The sequence below is a fragment of the Leucoraja erinacea genome, chromosome 39 (genome assembly GCF_028641065.1).
Source record: "Leucoraja erinacea ecotype New England chromosome 39, Leri_hhj_1, whole genome shotgun sequence".
Taxonomy (NCBI): Eukaryota; Metazoa; Chordata; class Chondrichthyes; order Rajiformes; family Rajidae; genus Leucoraja; species Leucoraja erinaceus.
The window spans coordinates 8,715,488-8,738,348 of NC_073415.1; the positions used below are offsets into that span (position 1 = coordinate 8,715,488).

The window sequence follows — 22,861 nt, forward strand, 5'->3', positions numbered from 1 at the left end:
GATTCACAGATGCTTCTGCAGGACATTGAGTCTAAATGAACATTCGAGGAAATGGCAGAGGAAATATAAAGTGGAAATGTGTGAGGTTTGGTTCAAGTAGAAATGGTGAATATTTTGCTGAAAGGTGAGAGATTCAAGTCAGCATGTGTTCAGGGCCCTAGTGTTCTTGCACACCAATTACTGAAAGTTAACATGGAAGTACAAGTAATTAGGAAAGTATGATCTTTATGTTGACTTTATTTCAAGAAAATTTGAGTACAAAAATAAAGATTTCATCTTTTCATACAACATGGAAGGGGGTCATAGCAATCAGTTGAGTAATGCCTGGCTTTCACATCAATCTATCCCACCACTGATTTTTCAGTTCCCTATTTTTCCTCACATAGCTATTAATATCTGCCATGCACTTACACAGAGGAGTAGTTTATAGCAATTGGCTTTCTTTCGGTTTTAAGTGGAAACTGGAGCACTTGGGGAAATCCAAATTATTGTAGAGCGAATGTGTAAGGTTCATACACACAGCACTGGAAATCAAGATTGCCCACAGATGGCTGTCATTGTATAGGGTCCTGGTGAGATCATGTCCACCATGTCGTATTAATGGCTTGTGCTAAAAGGATCAACAAAGGTTTGTTAATTAATTGCCATGATGAGGATTTGTCAGCTTTTTCCTTCTTGATAATAGAGGTTGCTGGTTTAAGAAGTATTATTCTGACTGCATGAGGGAATTGTTGCATTGCATTTTGCAGATGATGTATCTTGCACTCAGTGGTACATGACTAATGGGTGGAGTGAACAAGACACCACTGCTTTCCCCTGGAGATTAATTTGCTTCATGAATGTTACAGTCCTCCTGTCAAACAGAGAGTTTTCTGTCATGTTCCTCGTTCGTCCTTGTTAAGGAATGAGGAAGGTCGTGACTCATTGCAGCTTCTAACCTGCTCTTTTAGTCCCCGCTACCCTTTCTGGTAAGGGATAACCTCTCAAAACTCCACAATCTGCAGATCATTAGGTTAGGCTTGTTGTTAACAATTTTACAACATTGGGGGCAGAATCAATAACTTGATGATCATCACATGTCACTTAATTATTTTAGGTTAATCAAAATCATTATATTTTATATTCTATCTTTCAATCTGCCCCAATATTTCATTTCACAATCACAACCTTTCATTGCTTGCATATTTAATCAAATATAATGCTGCTTCTCTTCCACATTCTACAAGGTTACAGATGTGACTGTAATCTGCATTATAATTTTAAAGGTTTTATTCTTGAATGTGAATATCAAATTCCCTCATCTTAGCATTAATTTCATTGAATCCATTTGAATGATATCTATCTTCTCTTACCCTCTGCAATATTATCTTTGCACACATTATACTGAGATCAAGGTCACTGTTCGAATGTCACAACAACTGGCTCTGAGGCTAGTCCCAGCAGAGTTTCCCAGATTAAATAATTTCTATTTCTGGTCTGTACTGTTTTCTGTGGTATAACCTGTGATTTCTCCGACCAGTCACTCAAACCTTGAATGTTGCAACTGTACACTTTTTGCTTCACGAATGCAAAGAAACTTTAAAAAAATGGAAACATAATTTTCACCTATCATTTGTGATTATTTTGTTGCCTGTAGTAAAACATTATCTAATAGAATCCATGCGAGTAATTATTTTAAAGTATTCATTTTGTCAGAGCCATTAAACACATGATCCAAGGGTCTCGACCCGAAACGTCACCCATTCCTTCTATCCAGAGATGCTGAGGTACTCCCGCATTTTGTGTCAAACTTCACTGTAAACCAGCAACTACAGTTCCTTCCTACACATCCACATTTATTTTCTGGTTAAAAGTTACAGGATCTCCTCCAATTTTTCATTATTGTGAAGCCCTGATTTCTGTTGTCCCTCAGGTGGCCGTGCTTTCACCTGAATCTTGGTCCTGAACTCTGGAAATCCATTCCAAACCTTTCTATCTTTAAAACACTTCTCTTTGTTCCAGCTTTTGGTGTCTTGCTCAGATATCTGTCAAATTGTAATTGATACGTGTTCCTGTGGAGCATCTTGGGGATAGTTAACCAGATTAAAGATGCCATTGTTGGATAGTTATCAAGGCCAGAAACGTGCCTACTTACTTTTAAAACCTTTCAATTACGGTTATCTCAGTTGAATGGCATCTGAAGACCAACTGAGAGAATATTATAACTTAATGTACAGCTTCGCACTCCATCAAGGGATCAGAGGTTTCTTGATATAATTTTTTGGCACTAGCGTCAGCATTTAGTGGACAGATTAAACATAATGAACACATTGCTTTTCAACTCAATCATTGGATGATTTAGTTTAGTTTAGAGATACAGCATGGAAACAGGCCCTTCGTCCCACCGAGTCCTATGAAAGGTGATGATGTAAAAGGATCAACTGTTCACACTAGTTCTTTCTATTCCTTACAAACTAGGGAGAATTTTACATAGGCCAATTAATGTATAAACCTGCACATCTTTGGGATTTGGGAGGAAATAGGGAGAGTGTGAAAACTCCACACAGCCAGCACCCGAGGTCAGGATCAAACCTGGATCTCTGGCACTGTCAGGATGCAGCTACATCATACTTCGTTTAACACTTGCGAGGAACAAATTGTAAGCCAATAGTTTCCATGTCAACCACTAATGTCTGGTTACCCAGTATAATTGATAATTTATTGTATTATTGTTTTTTTGTATGTATTTCTCATGTTGCGAGACGATCACCCCAGTGTACGTTTGCTCTCGCTGATGTATAAGAGTCCACTTCTTGAACAACGGATACACTAGATGGGGTTGGAGGACGGAGGAGCAAATTGAAGCAAGTTGCAGCTCCTAGACTGTGGAACAGCATCCTTCTTCCCTTCAGAACTGCCCCCTCCATCGACTCCTTTAAGTCGAGACTTAAAACTCATCTCTACTCCCAAGCCTTTCTTGATATCCTCTGTCTGAGCGAGGGCTATATGTATGTAGTGATGTTTGTATTTAATCTATGAACCACTGCTGTTTGTTATACTATTCTTATACCAGTGTAAAGCACTTTGGCCAACGAGAGTTGTTTTTTAAATGTGCTATATAAATAAAAGTGATAAATCTGGCTATAAATTTTTCTTCAGATGCGTTTTCATTTTGTATGTAAAAACCCACTTGGGAAACATGGGCGATTTAAAAAAATTACAGCCAGATTTATCACTTCTGAAACTTTTTAGATGCCAAAGGAATCAAGAAAAAACACAAATAATGCCTTACTGTTGATGAAATGCAGTGAGCAAAATGTTCGCCAAGCACTCTGGCTGTTGTTGTCCCTTCAGCTCTCGTTTCTATCTACCGTCATTTCTCCTCACTTTTGGAATTCTGAAGTAGGCTAATGTCTCACACGCTTATCCCGATTTCCATCATTATTTACAGCACAAAAATTGACAATTTCAGCGGGTTTTAACGGGCCCGCTATGCTGGAAACAATGGTAAGTGCCTACCTGTAATCCATTTGGAGTAGCGTAGCAACAGTATGGGTCATGGGTTGTGACCCAGCTTCCATGAAACCTCCCTATATTTATATCATGGTATATGGACACACTTATCTGTTTTGTAGTAAATGCCTAGTTTTGTAGTAAATGCCTACTATGTTCTGTGTGCTGAAGCAAAGCAAGAATTTCATTGTCCTATACAGGGACACATGACAATAAACTCACTTGAACTTGAAAAGGAACGCCTGTTGATGTTTAGTAGAGAATAGAGTGTTAATTTGTTCATGATATATGTATTTTTATTTCTATTTATTTTTACTGCACACTGAATGGACACTGGTTGGGGAACGTTTTTTTTGTTTCCTCTGGGTATGTGAGTACTCAGGAAAATGACAATAAAGATATACTATACAATACAATACAATACAAAAGTGACTTGACTTGAATCTCTGCCTTACTTGAAGTGGTGAAGATCAAAGATCCTGGTGAAGATGGTCCTAATGACTGGTCTCCAAATCTGAGGAAGGACATTATTGCCATAGAGGGAGTGCAGAGACGGTTCACCAGACTGATTCCTGGGATGTCAGGACTGTCTTATGAAGAAAGACTGGATAGACTTGGTTTATACTCTCTAGAATTTAGAAGATTGAGAGGGGATCTTATAGAAACTTACAAAATTCTTAAGGGGTTGGACAGGCTAGATGCAGGAAGATTGTTCCCGATGTTGGGGAAGTCCAGGACAAGGGGTCACAGCTTAAGGATAAGGGGGAAATCCTTTAAAACCGAGATGAGAAGAACTTTTTTCACACAGAGAGTGGTGAATCTCTGGAACTCTCTGCCACAGAGGGTAGTTGAGGCCAGTTCATTGGCTATATTTAAGAGGGAGTTAGATGTGGCTAAGGGGATCAGGGGGTATGGAGAGAAGGCAGGTACAGGATACTGAGTTGGATGATCAGCCATGATCATATTGAATGGCGGTGCAGGCTCGAAGGGCCGAATGGCCTACTCCTGCACCTAATTTCTATTGTTCTATGTTTCTATGACCTCATCCAAGGACTACAACTCCCAGCATGCTGTACCAGATGCAGTGCCGGACGTGTCGTCACATCCGGGAGGTGGGTGGTGCGGACGCCAGGGAGCGAGGCGGCGGGGACTGGAGAAGGAGGCGGGAGCGCGACCCGGGAGCGGCGGAGGAGGAATCGCCGACGGATTTGGGCTCTCGTTGAGATTATCCAGAGATCGACGTTAGACTGTCAAGAATCGGGATCGGCAGCTGCCTGGCAGCGGAAAGCCCCCCCGGGCCCTGCTTCACTGGCTCAGTCCGGCAGCAGCGGCTGAGGTTGTGCAACTGGCGAGTGAAGGTAAACCTTGCTCCTGACAGACAGCTCGATGGTCACTGGCACTCAACGGTCCAGAGCCTTGAAAAGAAAGAGGGAGAGGAAAAAAAGTCCCAGCATTGATGCAAAGAATGCAGAAACAGGGTACAAGTAGCAGGGTACAATAGTGGATAAAGCAAAAGATAGATATAAAATGCTGGAGTAACTCAGTGGGACAGGCAGCATCTTTAATGTCGGGAATGGGTGACGTTTTGTGTCGAAACCCTTCCTCTTAAACTTAGAGTCAGGGGACTGAGAGACCGGAGATGTGGAAGGGTCAGGTGTGAAAATGACAGATCTGAAGTAGGGTCTCGACCTGAAATGTCACCCATTCCTTTTCTCCACAGATGCAGCTTGTCCCGCTGAGTTACTCCAGCATTTTGGTGTAAACATCTTCGATGTAAACTAGCATTTGCAGTTCCTTCCGACACAGATCAAAGCTGATGATGATCAAGGAAATGTAGAATGATTCATTGTTGGCTGGGGGGGGGAGTGACAACGAGGCACACAAACAATAAAATTAATAATGAGGAGAGTGAAAATGGTCGGAGAACTAGGGCGGGGGAAGGACGGAGAGAGACGGAAAGCAAGAGAGACGGAAAGCAAGTTAGAGAAATCAATATTCATATCGTTGGGTGTTGAGTAAAGGAACACGAGAGGAGAGAAACCAAATGGATAATAGCAAGATGTTGATGTCATGAATGAGGCGAGGGACTGATAATAGACAGGAACAGTGAGTCATATTTAGACATTGGATGCATGTGTGATTGTAAATGTTGAAAAGCAAAATTGCACAGGAAAGAAGCAGTAGAAACTGAAATTAAAACTGCCCTCCTGTGTGAAAAAGTATAATCAATTTCATCTCACTAGAGATGACGATTGAAAAAAAACAAAAAACAATGGATTGGGAAATTATGGAGTATAGTGTATGGAGTATATCCATAATGATAGATGAATTGCAGATCATAACGTTATAAGTGATAGGAGCAGAATTAGGCCATTCGGCCCATAAGTCTACACCATTCAATCATGGCTGGTCTATCTTTCCCTCCGAGCCTCATTCTCTTGCCTTCCCCTCATAACCCCTGACACCCATACTAATCGAGAATAATGGAGATTAGTATAGAAAGGATGTGTAGGAAGGAACTGCAGATGCTGGTTAAAACCGAAGATAGCCGCAAAAAGCTTGAGTAACTCAGCGGGACAGCAGATTTCTGCTCCTCTGGTAATGCAGATTGGATTTGTAATTTAGGGACATTCAAGAAACCTCACCAGATCGGAGTGAAAACAGTTATAAGTAATCATTTATTTGTGGATTGCATTGCTGCAAATTGCCTTTGGATGCTACAATTAGGCGTCAATATAAAGTCAATATAATATTTCACTGATCCTTTTGCTTCATGTGGCCATGTGAAAATGTATGAGCAAGAAACTGAATTGAGAAACACATCTTCAAGTGATTTACAATGCTCCTCTTGTTTTAATGTCCACATTCATCCTTTTTGACTTTCATAATGTTTTAATGTATACAGTTTAGAGAGTAGAAGTTCCTCGTGTTTTTATTTTTATTTTCAAGCAGTCAGCCTTGTGTGTTTGTAATGAGCATTAAATAATTCGACATCGGGTTAAATAATCTACTTGGTTTCAAATATGTGTGTTAAAACCAAGCCTGGAATACTTGGCTCTCATTAATCCAGTGCTAAGGTGACATAAGGAACATGTAATGTTTTTGGATGTGTGTAAACTATATCTGTAGTACAATATATTTTATCTGTGATCATACAACTGTTACAAGAATGTATTATTTCTAATGTTTTCTCTTGTTGAATGAAGAAAATTGTGCAGAAATTATATTTTAAAAATTGTTATCAATAATTTCCCTTTAGATATTGAGAGAATTATAGTAAAAGTATTGGCCTTGGATGATATAGATGTGGGCATCACTTGGTAACTGGTGTTTATGAACTTTTCATTGGCTGGGGAAGAAGTTACGGCTGATAATTTATAGCTGTATTTTATTGATGCAGATTAGAACATGGTCAAAACTCATCTGGAGTTTCACCTCATGGATGAGTGAATGATTGTGTATGGCTTGACTTTGAAACCTTGGTGCCCTTCTCTCTATTGCATTGTAAGCTTTCTCCGGTTGATGCCACACTTGCATTCTCTTCTCTTACAACTGTTCTTTTGACTACTGGAACATTCCCAGTGCAGTCTTAATTCCTGAAAAATATACACTTTGATCCTGAATCATTAATTAATTAAAGTGAAGAAAGAGCTAGAGCAAGCCCTCGAAGACAGTTCAAGAAACAATTATGAATGGACAATAAATGTTGCACTTGCCAGTGGTATTTAGGTTTTGTGATCAAATGTCAATTTCTCGCATACAAAGGATACAAAGGACATTTATTATCACATACACCAATTGGTGTAGTGAAATTTGACTTGCCATGCTAGTAGTTAATTAAAACTGGTTCTTAAAGCTTTGGTTTCAAAGCTTGTTTTTACAAGTATTAACTTTTCTGTTCTTGACTTGAGTTACTGTATGTAACCCAGTTGCATATCAGGGGAGCAGGTTATTCATGCACAAAACTTTAGAATATTTTACATAGCGGAGAAGTGAGAAATGGAATGAGGAAGGCTTGGGGCTGAATCTTGATTTTATTCGGTTTAGTCATTACTGCTGAATCTTTCAGTAATTTTTTCTAGATTTGTTTCAACTGTAGAGTTTACCCGAGTCAGGAGGTTGTGGGTTTAATTTGTATGGAAGTGAGCATATAATCCCAGTCTGGCAGTTCTTCAAACTAGCTGTCGACCTAAAACGTCACTCATTCCTTCTCTTCAAAGATGCTGCCTGACCCGCTGAGTTACTCCAGCATTTTGCTGAACCAGCATCTGCAGTTCCTTCTCACACATCCCAGTCTGACGCCTGGCACTGAGGTGCTGCTTGTCAGACATTTAAGCAAGACTTTACTCAGCTATTGGATAGGTGTAAACAAACAGAATAATTCACTTGGTATCCACCGGATGCTTGGCAATCTTTCATCAGTCTGAAGAAAGATCCTGACCCGAAATGTCACCAATCCATGTTCTCCAGAGATGCTGCCTGACTCACTGAGTTACTCCAGCACTTTGTGACCTTTATAGATGCTTTGTCATCTTGCTTGTATATTATGTTGGCTGCTGGCTTTCCATAGAGACTGCCTGAACCTCAAAGTTAAACTATCATTAATTGGACTTCAATGTTATATCTTTGCTCTAAATATTGAATCCTATATCTGTGCACCATTGACAACTTGATTGTACTCTTGTGTTGTCTTTTCTTTGACAGATGACACGCAAGCAAAAGCTTTTCCCAGTACCTCGGTAGATGTGACAAGAATAAACTAAACTAATTGCTTTGTTTTTAGTTTTCAGTTTTGTTTTTCTGGATCTTTGTGGTTGCGAGAGATCCTAAATGATCCTCCTTTGCCACGTTGATGGGAATATGTTTCTGCTTCGTTGTAGTCACACCCATCGCCCCAGCCTAGAGGAGCGGGAAAACCAATGCTGAAATAACTGTCATCACTTGTCCAACCTGCTTGTTGTGGCTGAGTCACCCGTGTCACTCCAAAACACATTTAATGCCAATGTTGCCAGGTTGGTTCAATAGCAAACAATGTGCAGCTAACGAGAAAAGGATTTGGAGATGTGCCAGAAAGGATTTTTTTTACTTGCATCTATTGATTTGTACAAGAAGACAGTCAGGAGGCAACATATGGTAACTAAATCAATGTGGCAACACGTGACTTGTTCAATTTCCACCAGTCCAAGGTGGCCAGATTGTCGATTTGAATTGGATATCTTTGATCTCTGTCAGCTCAACGCCCTCTCCACCATACCTCATCTGCATTCTTACTCATTATATACGTTTGTAGAGAATTATTCTTGGTGTAGCTCAGTGACTTGCAAGCAAATGCAAGTACGTCAATCATGACCATATTTCTTGGCAATTAAATTATTCACCATCTGCAATTGCTTTGGTTTTCTGCTAACCTGACTCGAGCCACAACCCTGCCCTTTACTGAATGATTTCAATCTGTTCATGAGCCTATTTGGATATGATAATCAATTCTGCTTTTTCCTTATTCAAATCATATGTGACAGCTGCCAGCGACTGCATGTGGGATAAGCTTTTACATGTATAGTTTGTAAGTCATTCCCATTTTGCTTGCCAGTGACCTTGGAGGATTCTTGGCTGCCATGTATTCGGCCCGATGTCAGCTTTGCTCTGCGGCGCTTCTCCCCTTGGCAGTGAAATCACTGGTTGCAGGGTAATTTCATGGAGGCAGTCAAAATGCACAACTGTAATTGGGCTAGTCACCTGGGCGGCAGGGTGGTGCAGCGGTAGAGTTGCTTCCTTGCAGCCCCAGAGACCCGGGTTCGATCCTGATTACGGGTGCTGTCTGTACAGAGTTGCACGTTCTCCCCATGACCTGCGTGGGTTTTTCCCGGGAGCTCCAGCTTCCTCCCACACTGCCAAGTCTTATGGATGTGCAGGGTGACTGGCTTGGTAAAATTGTAAATTGTCCCTAGTGTGTGTAGGATAGTGCCAGTGTGTGGGGATCGCTGGTCGGCACGGATTCGGTGGGCCACGCTGTATCTCTGAACGGAACTAAACACTTGTCAGAATAGGGTGGGGCAGGGAGCTAGGGCATTACAAAAAGATGGTTAGCCTGTTCCCAATCTGGCATTTCTAAATGGTTTGCAACTCATGGTCTGAGAGGCCACCAACGTCTGTTCACACTCCATTTACCCCACATTGCCACAGCTTCCTTTATTTTCTCGTGTTCTAGGCTTTCTTCCAAATTACTTATTTGCCATGCTTATATTTCTGCTGTGTCAAAACTAGCACAGTGTACTATTCTCTTTAAAGACACAAAATGCTGGAATAAGGTCAGGCAGCATCACTGGAAAAAGGAATCGGTGACATTTCGGGTTGGAACCCTTCATCAGACCTACTTTTGGGTTTTGTCCCGAAACGTCACATTCCTTCTCTCCAGAGATGCTGTCTGACCCATTGAGTTACTCCAGCATTTTGTGTCTATCTTCGGTATAAACCAGCACCTGCGGTTCCTTCCTATACTATTCTCATGAGTATATTCTGAGTACCTCAAAACTCAGCTTTCACCCACCCCCATTACACCCTCACCCACCCGTCCGACTGCAACTTGACCCATTCCACAGCTACGTCTATGACAGCAGGTTCATTACTTAATCATAGCTTTCTCTATCATTTTGTACAATAGTAGTTTTTGGGCACATGATGCCTTGACCCTTTCAGCTAGTTATCCTTCCAGTAAATATTCCCATGCGTGCAATGGACCTTGTTGTGGCTACGCTTGGCTTTTCTGCTTCCAGCAATTACTGTGGAGAATCTGAACGGAAGTGGCTTGGCCATCTGAGATTTCTGTGGACTGTCATCCCTCACTGACATTAACTGTTGCCAGTGCTACAGAAGAATGTACTAAATTAGGGGAAAAATTAGCTCTGCTTATTGAAAATTATTTTGCATAGCAGAGCTGTTTAAAAACAAGAAGAAACAATTATAACAAACATATTTGGTGTATTGAGCTGGCTGAGGGCAGAAATGGTGGCGTAGCGGTAGAGTTGCTGTCTTCCAGAGGCCCGGGTTTGATCCTGACCAAGGGTCTGTACAGAATTTGTACCTTCCCCTATGACCTATGTGGGTTTTGTCCAGGCGTTCCATCCATTTTGGTGGCAAAAACGGGAAAGCAGACTATTATCTAAATGGTGGCCGACTAGGAAAAGGGGAGATGCAGCGAGACCTTGTTGTCATGGTACACCAGTCATTGAAAGTAGGCATGCAGGTGCAGCAGGCAGTGAAGAAAGCGAATGGTATGTTAGCTTTCATAGCAAAAGGATTTGAGTATAGGAGCAGGGAGGTTCTACTGCAGTTGTACAGGGTCTTGGTGAGACCACACCTGGAGTATTGCGTACAGTTTTGGTCTCCAAATCTGAGGAAGGACATTATTGCCATAGAGGGAGTGCAGAGACGGTTCACCAGACTGATTCCTGGGATGTCAGGACTGTCTTATGAAGAAAGACTGGATAGACTTGGTTTATACTCTCTAGAATTTAGGAGATTGAGAGGAGATCTTATAGAAACTTACAAAATTCTTAAGGGGTTGGACAGGCTAGATGCAGGAAGATTGCTCCCGATGTTGGGGAAGTCCAGGACAAGGGGTCACAGCTTAAGGATAAGGGGGAAATCCTTTAAAACCGAGATGAGAAGAACTTTTTTCACACAGAGAGTAGTGAATCTCTGGAACTCTCTGCCGCAGAGGGTAGTCGAGGCCAGTTCATTGGCTATATTTAAGAGGGAGTTAGATGTGGCCCTCGTGGCTAAGGGGATCAGAGGGTATGGAGAGAAGGCGGGATACTGAGTTGGATGATCAGCCATGATCATATTGAATGGCAGTGCAGGCTCGAAGGGCCGAATGGCCTACTCCTGCACCTAATTTCTATGTTTCTATGTTTCTATGTTCCGGTTTCCTCCCACAGTCCAAGGACCTACAGGATTGTAGGCTAATTAGCTTGATATTGTAAGTTGCCTCTATTTTGTAGGATAGTGTCAGTGTATGGGGTGCTGGTCAGCACGGATTCGGTGGGTTGAAGGGCCTGTTTCCGCACAGTATCTCTAAAACAAAAAAATAAATAAAATGACGAAGATTGGACTTGACCCGAACCATGGGAAGTGATCGCAGCATGTAATTTAGGTAGTGAAAAGAAAATCTTTAGAACCATTTAAGAGATGTTTGTTCTCCAGATGGTCGTAATGGTTGTTTACATCCGTGTTTCTTTCTGTTGAAACACTGCAGTATTATTTATTTCACTGTGTTATTTGTGGTTTCATCAGGCATTTGCATACTCAGGGATCACTGTGAATGCCACTATTTAATTCATCAGTCAGAAGTCTGACTAAGTTACCTGAGAATTAACCTGTTGAGGAACTGGGCCACTGGACAGGACTGGACACAAGGTGGAATTGAAAGAGCTCAGCCAGCCAGCCAAACATTTGTCCCTAAACCACTGTGCTGAAGCATAATACATATTGTCCTAGATTCCGAGAGTGATACAGTGTGGAAGCAGGCCCTTCGGCCCAACTCGCCCACACCGACCAACAATGTCCCAGCTACACTAGTCCCACTTGCCCGCACTTGGTCCTTAACCCTCCAAACCTGTCCTATCCATGTACCTGTCCAACTGTTTCTTAAACGATGGGATAGTCCCAGCCTCAACTACCTCCTCTGTCAGCTTGTTCCATACACCCTTTGTGTGAAAAAGTTACCCCTTGGATTCCTCTTAAATCTTTTCCCCTTTCACCTTGAACCTATGTCCTCTGGTCCTCAATTCCCCTACTCTGGGGAAAAGACTCTGTGCATCTACCCAATCTATACCTCTCATGATTTTGTACACTTTTATAAATCTCCCCTCATCCTCCTACGCTCCATGGAATATTGCAGCAGTTTAAGTAGTTGGCTCAGTGCCTGGACAATCCCATTTAAGGATGGGAAATAATTGCTAGCCTTGTCAGGAAAGTACCCATTCCCATAAATATTTTTTTAAAGCGTCATGAAAGAAAGTTAGTGAAGCTCCACATATATGTTAAACAGTCCAAGCTACTTAAAATAAAAAATACCAGATATTTGGTGAAAGGAGTGGATTATGAGAGGAATGTAAGGAACGAGGTAAGGCAGTGGGGAGGTTTGTAAAAGATGACAAAGTTGTGTAGGAAGGAACTGCAGATGCTGATTTAAACCAAAGATAGACACAAAATTGCTAGAGTAACTCAGTGGGACAGGAAAGTTGAATTTCTTCCCACAAATGATAGATGAATGATATGAAGCTGCATCAACCTTCCAGAACCCAAAATGGGGCATTGTTAAGATTATTATTAATGGACCTTGATAATCTGGCTACAAAAATGAAGAATGGTCTCCATCCAAAATGTCACTCAGTCTTTCCATCCAGAGATGCTGCCTCTGGGTCAGACAGCATCTCTGGAGAACTTGACTAGGTGACATTTGGGGTCAAGACTCATAAGGGTCCCGACCTGAAACGTCACCTATCCATGTTCTCCCGAGATGCTGACTGACCCACTGAGTTACTCCAGCTCTTTTGTGGCCTTTTGTGACATCCAACATCTGGAGTAATTCAGCGAGACAGGCAGCATGTCTGGATAGAAGGAATAGGTGACGTTTCGAGCCGTGACCCTTCTTCAGTCTGAAGAAAGGACTCGACCCAAAACGTCACCCATTCCGTCTATCCAGAGATGCTGCCTGTCCCGCTGCATTACTCCAGCATTTTGTGTCTATCTTCAGTATAAACCAGCATCTGCTGTTCCTTCCTATACACAAATGAAGATATGTGCACCAAGACTGGGTGCGCCTCTATCTATGCAATCTGTTACAGATCAATCACAACACATACTGCAACAAATGGTAAGTTATCCAAGTCCATATTGTCCACAAAAACGCAAGGCATAGTATATCAGTCTAAACACTGCTGCTACTGACTTTTCACAATAACACAATCGTGGAAGGTGTTGCTGACAGTTTGTCAAATAAAACATTTGAGAAGAGGATGAATGATGAAGGTGCTCAAAAATTGGGTGGTTAGTTGCCACTGTATTTCAAAAATGCTGCAGGTTGTAACAAATTATATTTCTATAATTTTTATGTTCTTGTAAGAGAATTAGTAGAAGAAATTATAGTCTTGATTTTACTGAGGGGAGGCAGATGTGGACCCTGGACAGGCAAAAACGATCATAAACTGGATAAAATATGTAGGGAACCGAGAATCTCGCAGTTAGTGAAATTCCTTAATTATTTGAAAAGATGCAATTTACCAGTTGACAGGAAACCTCAGCAATGTGCCTTCAGGTTATAAGGCAAGTCTGCATAAAGCTTGCATTGTGACTTTTAGATAAAACCAAATAGAAGCAGAGTTAATATACAACTGATAAATGAGGACCACTATTATTTTGATAGTTGGATTCCCACCTATTAGCAACGTGTGATTGATATACAAGAAATGTTTTTATTATGATATGCACATGCTTCTAATGAAAAATCTTATTAAAATAAAAATAGATTGATGATTCTGCAGCACATTTTGGATTTGTCATATAATTCAGGTGGCAGGTTGGTGTACAGTTGAGTTCAGTAAGTTAAATAATTCCCCAATTGATCGGTGTGAAGAGGCACTCTCAGTGTGCTGGTGAGATATGCACATGAATCTGAGCCATTTTTGATACTGGACCATTGTATGTCGGTGATTATTGTCCTTGGGACTTAATGTAGAATTCACCAATTTAAGATAATTATCTTTACAGTTTGTCAGAACTGGCCAGAGGAACCTCCACCTGAAACATTAACTTTAGTCTTTCTCTCAACACAGATGTTACTATAAGATAGACACAAAAAGCTGGAGTAACTAGCTGGAGTTGTTCAGATCGAAGACTGGCAGTCTGAAGAAGGATCTTGACCCAAACATCACCAATTCCTTTTCTCCAGAGATGCTGTCTGAACCGCTGAGTTACTCCAGGTTTTTTGTGTCTGCCTTCGGTTTAAACCAATATCTGCAGTTCCTTCCTACTCAAATGTTACCAGACCTTGTATTCTGCATCTAGGCTTTCTCCCTGCAGGCCTCCCCACCACGTCGACCTGAAACATTAACCCCTGTGCTTGACCTGTGCAATATCTACAGCATTTTCGTACGTATGGGGTATGAGACGTGTCCAGTGACCCAAATGTGTGGGTGTTGGACAAGAATGATGTTGAGTTCTTGGAAATGACCTTAGGCCGAACAGCTTGTTGGTATCTGCAGGATAAGGGCCGGATGAGCCATGCATTTAGAATGGAACATTCTGTACATTTGAAGAAGAGTTGGCCACTTTGTCAGATTTTTGTTTTTAACATGTTTAGTTGCTTCTTCCCCTTTGTCTAAGACTTGTTCAGATGGCCAATAATCATTCTAAACTGTGTGATGGTATGTGGAACTCTTTAAAGTTCTCTGCTGTGCTTCTGAACAGACTGGTCATTAAAATTACATAATCTATCGATTTTCAATTGATTCCAAAACTGGAAGGTTATTAAATTGGGAGAGAAGATGGGGAACCATAGACGAGCTATAAAGGAAGTGGTAAAGGGGAACCGAAAAGTAATAAGAGAATTAAGCAGTGACGGTATGCATTTATTAAAGGGAAATCATGTTTGGATAAAACTATTACATTCTTGTGAAATCGTAATTAACAGAATAGATATTAGTGAACCAGTTATGTGCTGGTGTGGTATTGATGGAAATGTAGAACGATGGATCATTACTGAACTATAAAGGGTTGACTGGTCTACTCTTGCTCCTAATTTATATGTTCATATTTGTATTTTCGGATTATCTTTGAGAAGAATGAGAGCATATTTTGGGGAAATATCGTGATGTGGATTGATTAGTTAGTGAAAGCAGAACAGGAATAATTGGGTTATATCTTGGTTGAGCGCTGGTGAGCGCTGAAGATTGGCACTGGGCGTGAGTATTTTATCATTAGTATCAATGAGTTGAATAAGAGGACCAGTGTAATAAATGGAAATTTACTGATGATGTGAAGATGATTGAGAGGGACTTTAAGAAATTTATAAATCAGCTTGGCAAAAGGGCAAGGATATGGATGGAATATAATGTGGAAAAATAGGAGAAGACTACTTTGTTAAATGGCGAAAGGTTGAAAGATATTATTTTGTCGTGTAGAGGAATATAGTGAAAAAGTATGCTATCCAGTCAAATCATAGTATAATCAAGCCATATACAAACACGATATGCGAAGAGAAAAATAGCAAGAGTGCAGAATAGGGTGTTTCAGTGTTATAATATTACAGTTACAGAAAATGCAGATAAAAAGTACATGGGCCACAATGAGGTCGATTGGTAGATCGGGACTTCACCCGTTGCTTATGAAAGGTCTATACAGTCTTCTAAAGCAACTTCCTGAATCTGGTGGTAAATGCAATCAAGTCTGTGTATCATCTGCCAAATGGGAGATTCAATGAATGACCTGGGTGGAAATGTTATTTGATTGTCTTGGCTGCTTTTGCACTTGTTTTTTAATGGGACCTGGTTGTCTTTGCAAATCACTGGAAGCTGATGAGCAGGTACAACAAGTAATTTGGAAGCTAAAAGACATTTTGCTTTTCATTGCAACATGATCTGAGTGCAAGAGTAAGCTGTTTTAATGTAATCAAATATTGCACTAGTGGTACTGCAGCTGGAATATTGTGTACAGGCCCGGTCGTCTTACCCAAGGAAGGGTTTGAATGTGGCACAGGACGTGTCTCAAAGGTTCATCATGCTGATTAGTGAAACGGGCGAGTTCATTGTATGAGGAGTGATGGGGGGCACAGCTGGTGGAACTGCTGGTAGAGTTAGTTGCTCCCTTACAGCGCCAGAGACCAGGGTTTAATCCTGATCTCATGTGCTGTCTGAGTGGAGATCGCACGTTCTCCCAGTGACCCTGTAGGCTTCCTCCAGGTGCTCCGGTTTCCTCCCACACCCCAAAGATGTGCCAGTTTGTAGGTTAATTACCCTCTGGAAATTGCTCCTAGAGTGTAGGCAGTGGATGAGAAAGTGAGATAACACAGAACTGGTGTGAATGGGTCAGCATGGACATTGGGCCGAAGAGGCTTCCATGCTTTATCACAAGACTAAACTAAACTAAAATTAAGGAAACGGAGCCAAACACCTTAACATTTGGAAGTAAGAAAGCTTGACTTGTTGAACCATAAAATTCTTAATGTGTTTTGCAAAGAAGGGAATCCCCTGACCAAGAATCAGAAGGTTCTAGTCTCATAACAAGGAATCAGCTATGCAGAAATGTGGTGAGACGGATTTTTTTTAAATCTAGAGGGTTGTAAAAAAAATTACGATTCTCTACCCAAGAGGATTGTGGAGGCTTAGTCAATGAGTACATTTTTTAATATGAAGAGAATCAAGGGATACGGAGTGACTTCAAGAAAGTGATCCTGAGCTAAAAGGTCATTCATGGTCTTTGTTAGGGCACTGTTAATCTGTTCACATTCAAGTTCTTTTCCCACTATTGGCCATGACCCAAGTAGACTCGGGAGTGGCACTGAGCAGGTTAGAGCTTCGAGTTGAAAGATTATTCTTAATGCACAGAAGTGTCTGTAAAATAAATTGTAACCAATCTATTGAATGTATAAACTGCAATTCCCATAGAAGAGTTTGTAACCACAAAGTCTTACTCAACATTGTCAGCGTATATGTTTTGATGATGTGACTTTGTTTGATAGTTGTCACTATGTTTGTTCTGTCCACTAGCTGGCTCCATGGAGCAAGTTACTTCAACGCGAGTCCATTGGGAAACTTGCATTTTTCAATTCCTTGGGATAATTTCCTCCATTTCCCTTCCATCTGTTGGCCCCTTCCTTAGCAGTCAGGCAATAGAGGGATATTTGGCCTCTTGTAGGTGTGTTAGCTCCCTGAAAGGTTGCCATTCATTCTGCTCCCCTCCTCTCTCTCCACAACATGGGGACTTCTTTCCTTACTATCTTATAGTTGCATTTGAATCTGCTTTCATCATCGCTCGCATGGTGCATTCCAGATCCTGTTATTCTGTGCAAATTCTCCCGCTCATTCGCTTCCTTTCCAATTGTCGGATCTCAGTTGCGATTAATCTCATTTATCAGCAATAAAGTTTGCAGATTTTCTTAAAATTTTAACGTTTGATTGAATGCAGCTGGGGGGAATGTATCCATTGAAACAAATGGCTTTAGTGGTTAACTGTTCATGTGGAATAGCTGTGATGCCATATCCAAGAAAAACTTGCAGACTCTGGTGAGAATGTTGAAACTTCTGGGAAACATTCACACACTCTTGGCACAGTGATCCACGCCACAGCCACATAGTTAGGGTGATATTTATAAAGCACCAAAACAGGCCCTTTGGCCCAACTCATCAATGTCAACCAAGATGTCTATTTGTGTAGGCAGGAACAGCAAATGCAGGTTTATATTGAAGTTAGACACAAAATACTGGAGTAACTTAGCGGCTCAGGAGAAAAGGAATAGGTGATGTTTCGGGTTGGGACCCTTCTTCAGACAGGAAGGGACTTCCTCAGATTGGAACTGTCTGAACAAGGGTTCCGAACCGAAATATCACCTCTTACTTGTCTCCAGAGATACTGCTTGAACTGCTGAATTACTCCAGTATTTTGTACTGGAGTAACATTACTATCTAAGATGTCCATCTGAGTTACTCCCAATTGCCTACCTTTGGCAATGTCAATCCTACATCAGTGTGTGGTCTCACCGTCCACTTGTATGATAACGTCCCAACTCCTGTACTCAATGCCCTGACTGGTGAAGGCACGTGTGCCTAGTGCTAGCTTCACCTCCCTGTCTACCTGCATCGCTACTTTCTACCCGTGTCTGTACAAATTGTGTATAGTATTGTACAATTACAATTCTTATGCCACAATAAAACAAGAGGCGTATGCAGCATCTGGTTTGATCCACGAATGTGAACAGCTCCACGTAAACAGGCAGTCTTTTGGCTCTGTGATTGTGTGTCAAAGAGTCAGAGTGATATAGGGTGGAAACAGGCCCTTCGGCCCAATTTGTCCACACCGGCCAACATGTCCCATCTACACTAGTCCCACCTGCCCATGTGTGGAAGCTGAGCATTGGAGATAATGTCCTTCATTAGCCCTAGAATGAGCTTATGAGTACAATGTACTTGTACTTTGCAGTCAATGTGCAGTGAAGCTTTGACTTGCAAATGTGGTACGCCCTCCGTACAATGCAAACCGTGGACAAAGAAATTAAAAAAGAGGAAATACTGAAAATAAACATCGCCTGAATTAACAGAAAGATTGCTTCGGTTGCAAATCCTCCGATCCTTTGTCAGTGCTGGGAATGTGTGCTTGGAAATATTTGCTATTGATCCAGTTTCATTTGATGAAGCATTTATTCTGTGCTGTTATGTTTAATTATGGATGAATACCAAAAAAGCTCCATGTGGTGGATTGCTGAAATTGACCACAAATGAAGTAAGGAAAATCTTTGCTCTCTGAAGAGAGAGCAAAAAAAAATCGCAGACCAACTTGTATTAACGCCTTTCATTCTTTGTGACCAAGCAGTGTGATATGTTAGGCAGTGGGCCTTTGCATCTGTGTCGCCTGCTGTTATTGTGCTGCTGTGTCTGAATAGTCTGTATCTGTAGAGCTTGGTTCCTAACCTGGGCCTGAAATCACCACTGCATTTGATTTAGGTCAAGTTACAACATATGAGACACAAGAGAAACATATTACAATTATAATTCATATTACAACATATGTGTCTGCTCTGCTATTCTGAAGAGGGTTTTGGCCCGAAACATTGCCTGTTTCCTTCGCTCCATAGTTGCTGCTGCACCCGCTGAGTTTCTCCAGCATTTTTGTGTACTGCTATTCTATAATATCATGATATATCTGAATGTAACCTCAGCTCCATATTTTGTTACATTCTCAGTATGTTATGAGTCTCAGTGGAAAATTAGATGACCTCTTAGTTTTAAATAGTAATTCCCTAGTTCTTGATTCTTCCACAAGAGGAAACTCTTTCTTCATATCCACTCGGTCAACACTCCTCTGGTTCTATTGTTGCAATCAGATCCATTCTCGCTCTGAAGGGTCTTGACCCAAAATGTCATCTATTCCTTTTCTCCAGAGATGCTGCATGACCCGCTGAGTTACTCCAGCATTTTGCGTCTATCTTCTGTGGATACAAGATGGCTTGTCAAACCTTCCCTAGAACACAACCTGCCCATCTCAGATATTAGTCTGGTAAAGCTTTTCTGGCTCGAATGTACCACATACTTCCTTGAATAAGTATTCCAGTATAGTGCACAACATCATAGATCTTATCAGTTCTGCTCTCAACTGAAGCATAACTTTCCTACCTTTCTAACTTCCCTGATAATAAAGGATGACAGCTTTGTTGTTTTTTCTTGTTTTGTGTGTACGCTGGCCTTGTGCAAGTCATGATCGAGGACATCCATGCCTTTCTGCAATCTCTCAGCATTTTGATAGCATGCTTTTCCCCCTAATGCTGCAAGAATGGACAACTGCACAGTTTCCTGCCTTTTACTCTATTTGCCAGAACGTTGCCTATTTAAAACCTCTCCACAGTAATGCCTTGATTAGCATTCATGCTGCGGATAGATCTACATCTCCGAATAAAGATTTGAAAATTTCTCTTTTAAGGGGCCTTCTCTCCTATTTCTACTTGCTACTTTTTCTTTTTTTTATATACACACCTTCATGTTTTTCTATTCTCTACTATCTATTTTTCCTCCTTTTCTTCTTTCTATTGTTTTCTTTTTCTTGTCTTACTTCCCTTCTCAAAACATAAAAGTAGAGGTTGTACATAGAATGGATTACGGTATGACATAGTTGGCACCTAAAATTAGGTGTTTTATACTGTATTAACTTCTAATAAAATGAACAAAACATTAAATGTTAAAAAAAAAGAAGAAAAAAAAAGAAAATGGAGCGCTAAAGGAAACAGTGCTCTTCGGTTAATTGTAACGCAGCATAAATAGAAACTTCGAAATACCGTCTTAGTATATTTAGAGAAATTCAGTGTTATTTTGAAAGAACTCTTTTCACATTAGAAACATGAAAATAGGTGCAGGAGTAGGCCATTTGGCACTTCGAGCCAGCACAGCCATTCAATATGATCATGGCTGATCATCCAGAATCAGTACCCCGTTCCTGCTTTCTCCACATATCCCTTAATTCCATTAGCTCTAAGAGCTATATCTAACTCTCTCTTGAATACATCCAGTGAATTGGCCTCCACTGCCTTCTGAATGAATGAATGAATAAGTTTATTGGCCAAGTATTCACATACAAGGAATTTGCCTTGGTACTCTGCCCGCAAGTGACAACATGACATGCAGTGACAGTTAGGAATGACACATAAAACATTAAACATTAATAATAAAACATTATCGATTAAACATGTGAATTAAATAAAATACCAGAGCAAAAGGAGGCTACATCTGGCCCCCCTGTATCTCACTGACCTCCTCTCCCCCTACCAACCCTTACAGTCCCTCAGATCCACATCAGCTGGTCTCCTCTCCATCCACAAGTCCAACCTCCGCAGTTTTGGGGACAGAGCCTTCTCCAGGGCAGCTCCCAGACTCTGGAACTCCCTCCCCCAACTGATCCACAATTCCGTGTCCCTCACCATCTTCCAGTTCCGCCTCAAGACCCATCTCTTCACCTCTGACTATCCTTAGCCCCATGTCCCCCTCCCTTTTCATCTGTGCATGAATTGCCTCATATTGTGTTTTGAATTGAATTTTGTCTTTAATTTGTGTACTAGTCATGTCTCTACTATTTATTTAATTCCCCTTACATGTTTTTCCTCTACCTGCTAAATTTTTGTAAGGTGTCCTTGAGACTCTTGAAAGGCGCCCATAAATAAAATTTATTATTATTATTATTATTACAGGTTTTTGGTTATTGAGTAGAGCTACTACTCATGGGGGAAAAAAGCTGTTTTTATGACTTGCTGTGGTAGCTTTGACAGTCCGGAGTCGCCTTCCAGAGAGAAGTGATTCAAAGAGTTTGTAGCCAGGGTGAGAGGGGTCAGAGATGATTTTGTCCGCTCACTTCCTGGTCCTTGCAGTGTACAGTTCGTCAATGGAGGGAAGGTTGCAGCCAATAACCTTCTCTGCTGATCGGACGATTTGCTGCAGCCTCTGGATGTCGTGCTTGGTGGCTGAGCCAAACCAGACCATGATGGAGAAGGTGAGGGCAGACTCTACGATGGCCGTGTAGAATTGGACCATCATTGCCTGTGGCAGATTGTGCTTCCTCAGCTGCCACAGGAAGTACATCCTCTGTTGCAGAGAATTCCACAGATTCACAACTCTGGCTGAAAATGTTTTCCTCATCACAAAATGGCCGGTCCCTTATTAATGAACTGCAATAAATGTTAATGAGTTGGTGTCAAGAGAGAATGTTGCTTCCATGTTCATGGGTTCAATGTGAGATCTGTTAAGCTTGGAGACCTTGGTTTAAACATGTGTTTTGGACTGTCAATGCCCAGCAGTGTTATACCGTATATAGGAGCCTACTTGGACTGTTTGCTCTTTACTGATATTTTGTAGAGCAGTCTGTCCAACGAGTCATCTTTTCCACCGATCGATAAAATCCAAGTAATAACAATTACTTGCAAAACACAGACGCGCTAACCTATTTCCGTCTGGGATTTGGATGTTGCTGTCAATGATTTATAACCCATCCCCAGTTATTTTTGAACAGAACAACTTATGCAAGTGCTTTAAATCAGCATGCCACATTATTGTGCATCCAGTCCTACAAGTTAAAGACAAGGCAAATGTGGCAGCGTTCCATTTCTAAAACATGCAAGTAAAGCCAATGGGGTTTTCTGTAGTCTTAGAGTTTCATTGATTATTTGAAAGATTACATTACAGGGCGAGACTAAAAAGGCCAGCTCTCTTGTCTTGCCTCTCCACATCCCACTCACCCCCTCACCCTTCCCCATGACTAATATGGAGGCGAGATGGCCTTGAACTGCTGTGGGCTGTATATGATGTTACTCGTACAACACTGTTGGTTTGGGAGATCCAGGATTTAGATAAAGTGGCAGTTAAGGCAGGACGGTACTTGGAGAGGAGGTAGTGATCCTATGAACATATATTCCTTTAATCATCGCGGTGATACCCGGCAAGTGACAGCAGTGCATTTTTGTGGCTGGTGCACACAACAACCAGTTGTGCTTGAGGAGAGGAGTGATGTTTAGAGTGCTGGATTGGGTGTCAAAAATGCTGCTTTGTTCTTGAAGTTGCACCCATACTGGCAAGTGTACAATTTTCCATCGCACTGTGCATCCTCCTGCGGCAGCTGA

General features: G+C 41.3%; 1 protein-coding gene across 1 annotated transcript in view; it reads left to right on the forward strand.

Annotated features, from left to right (window-relative positions):
* Positions 1–4,611: 4,611 nt before the first annotated feature.
* tyk2 (tyrosine kinase 2) overlaps positions 4,612–22,861 on the forward strand; it is a 71,770-nt gene continuing 53,520 nt past the window's right edge. The window contains exon 1 of the mRNA XM_055664210.1: positions 4,612–4,850. The gene's annotated coding sequence lies outside the window, so the exon portion shown is untranslated. The remainder of the gene's footprint in view (positions 4,851–22,861) is intronic.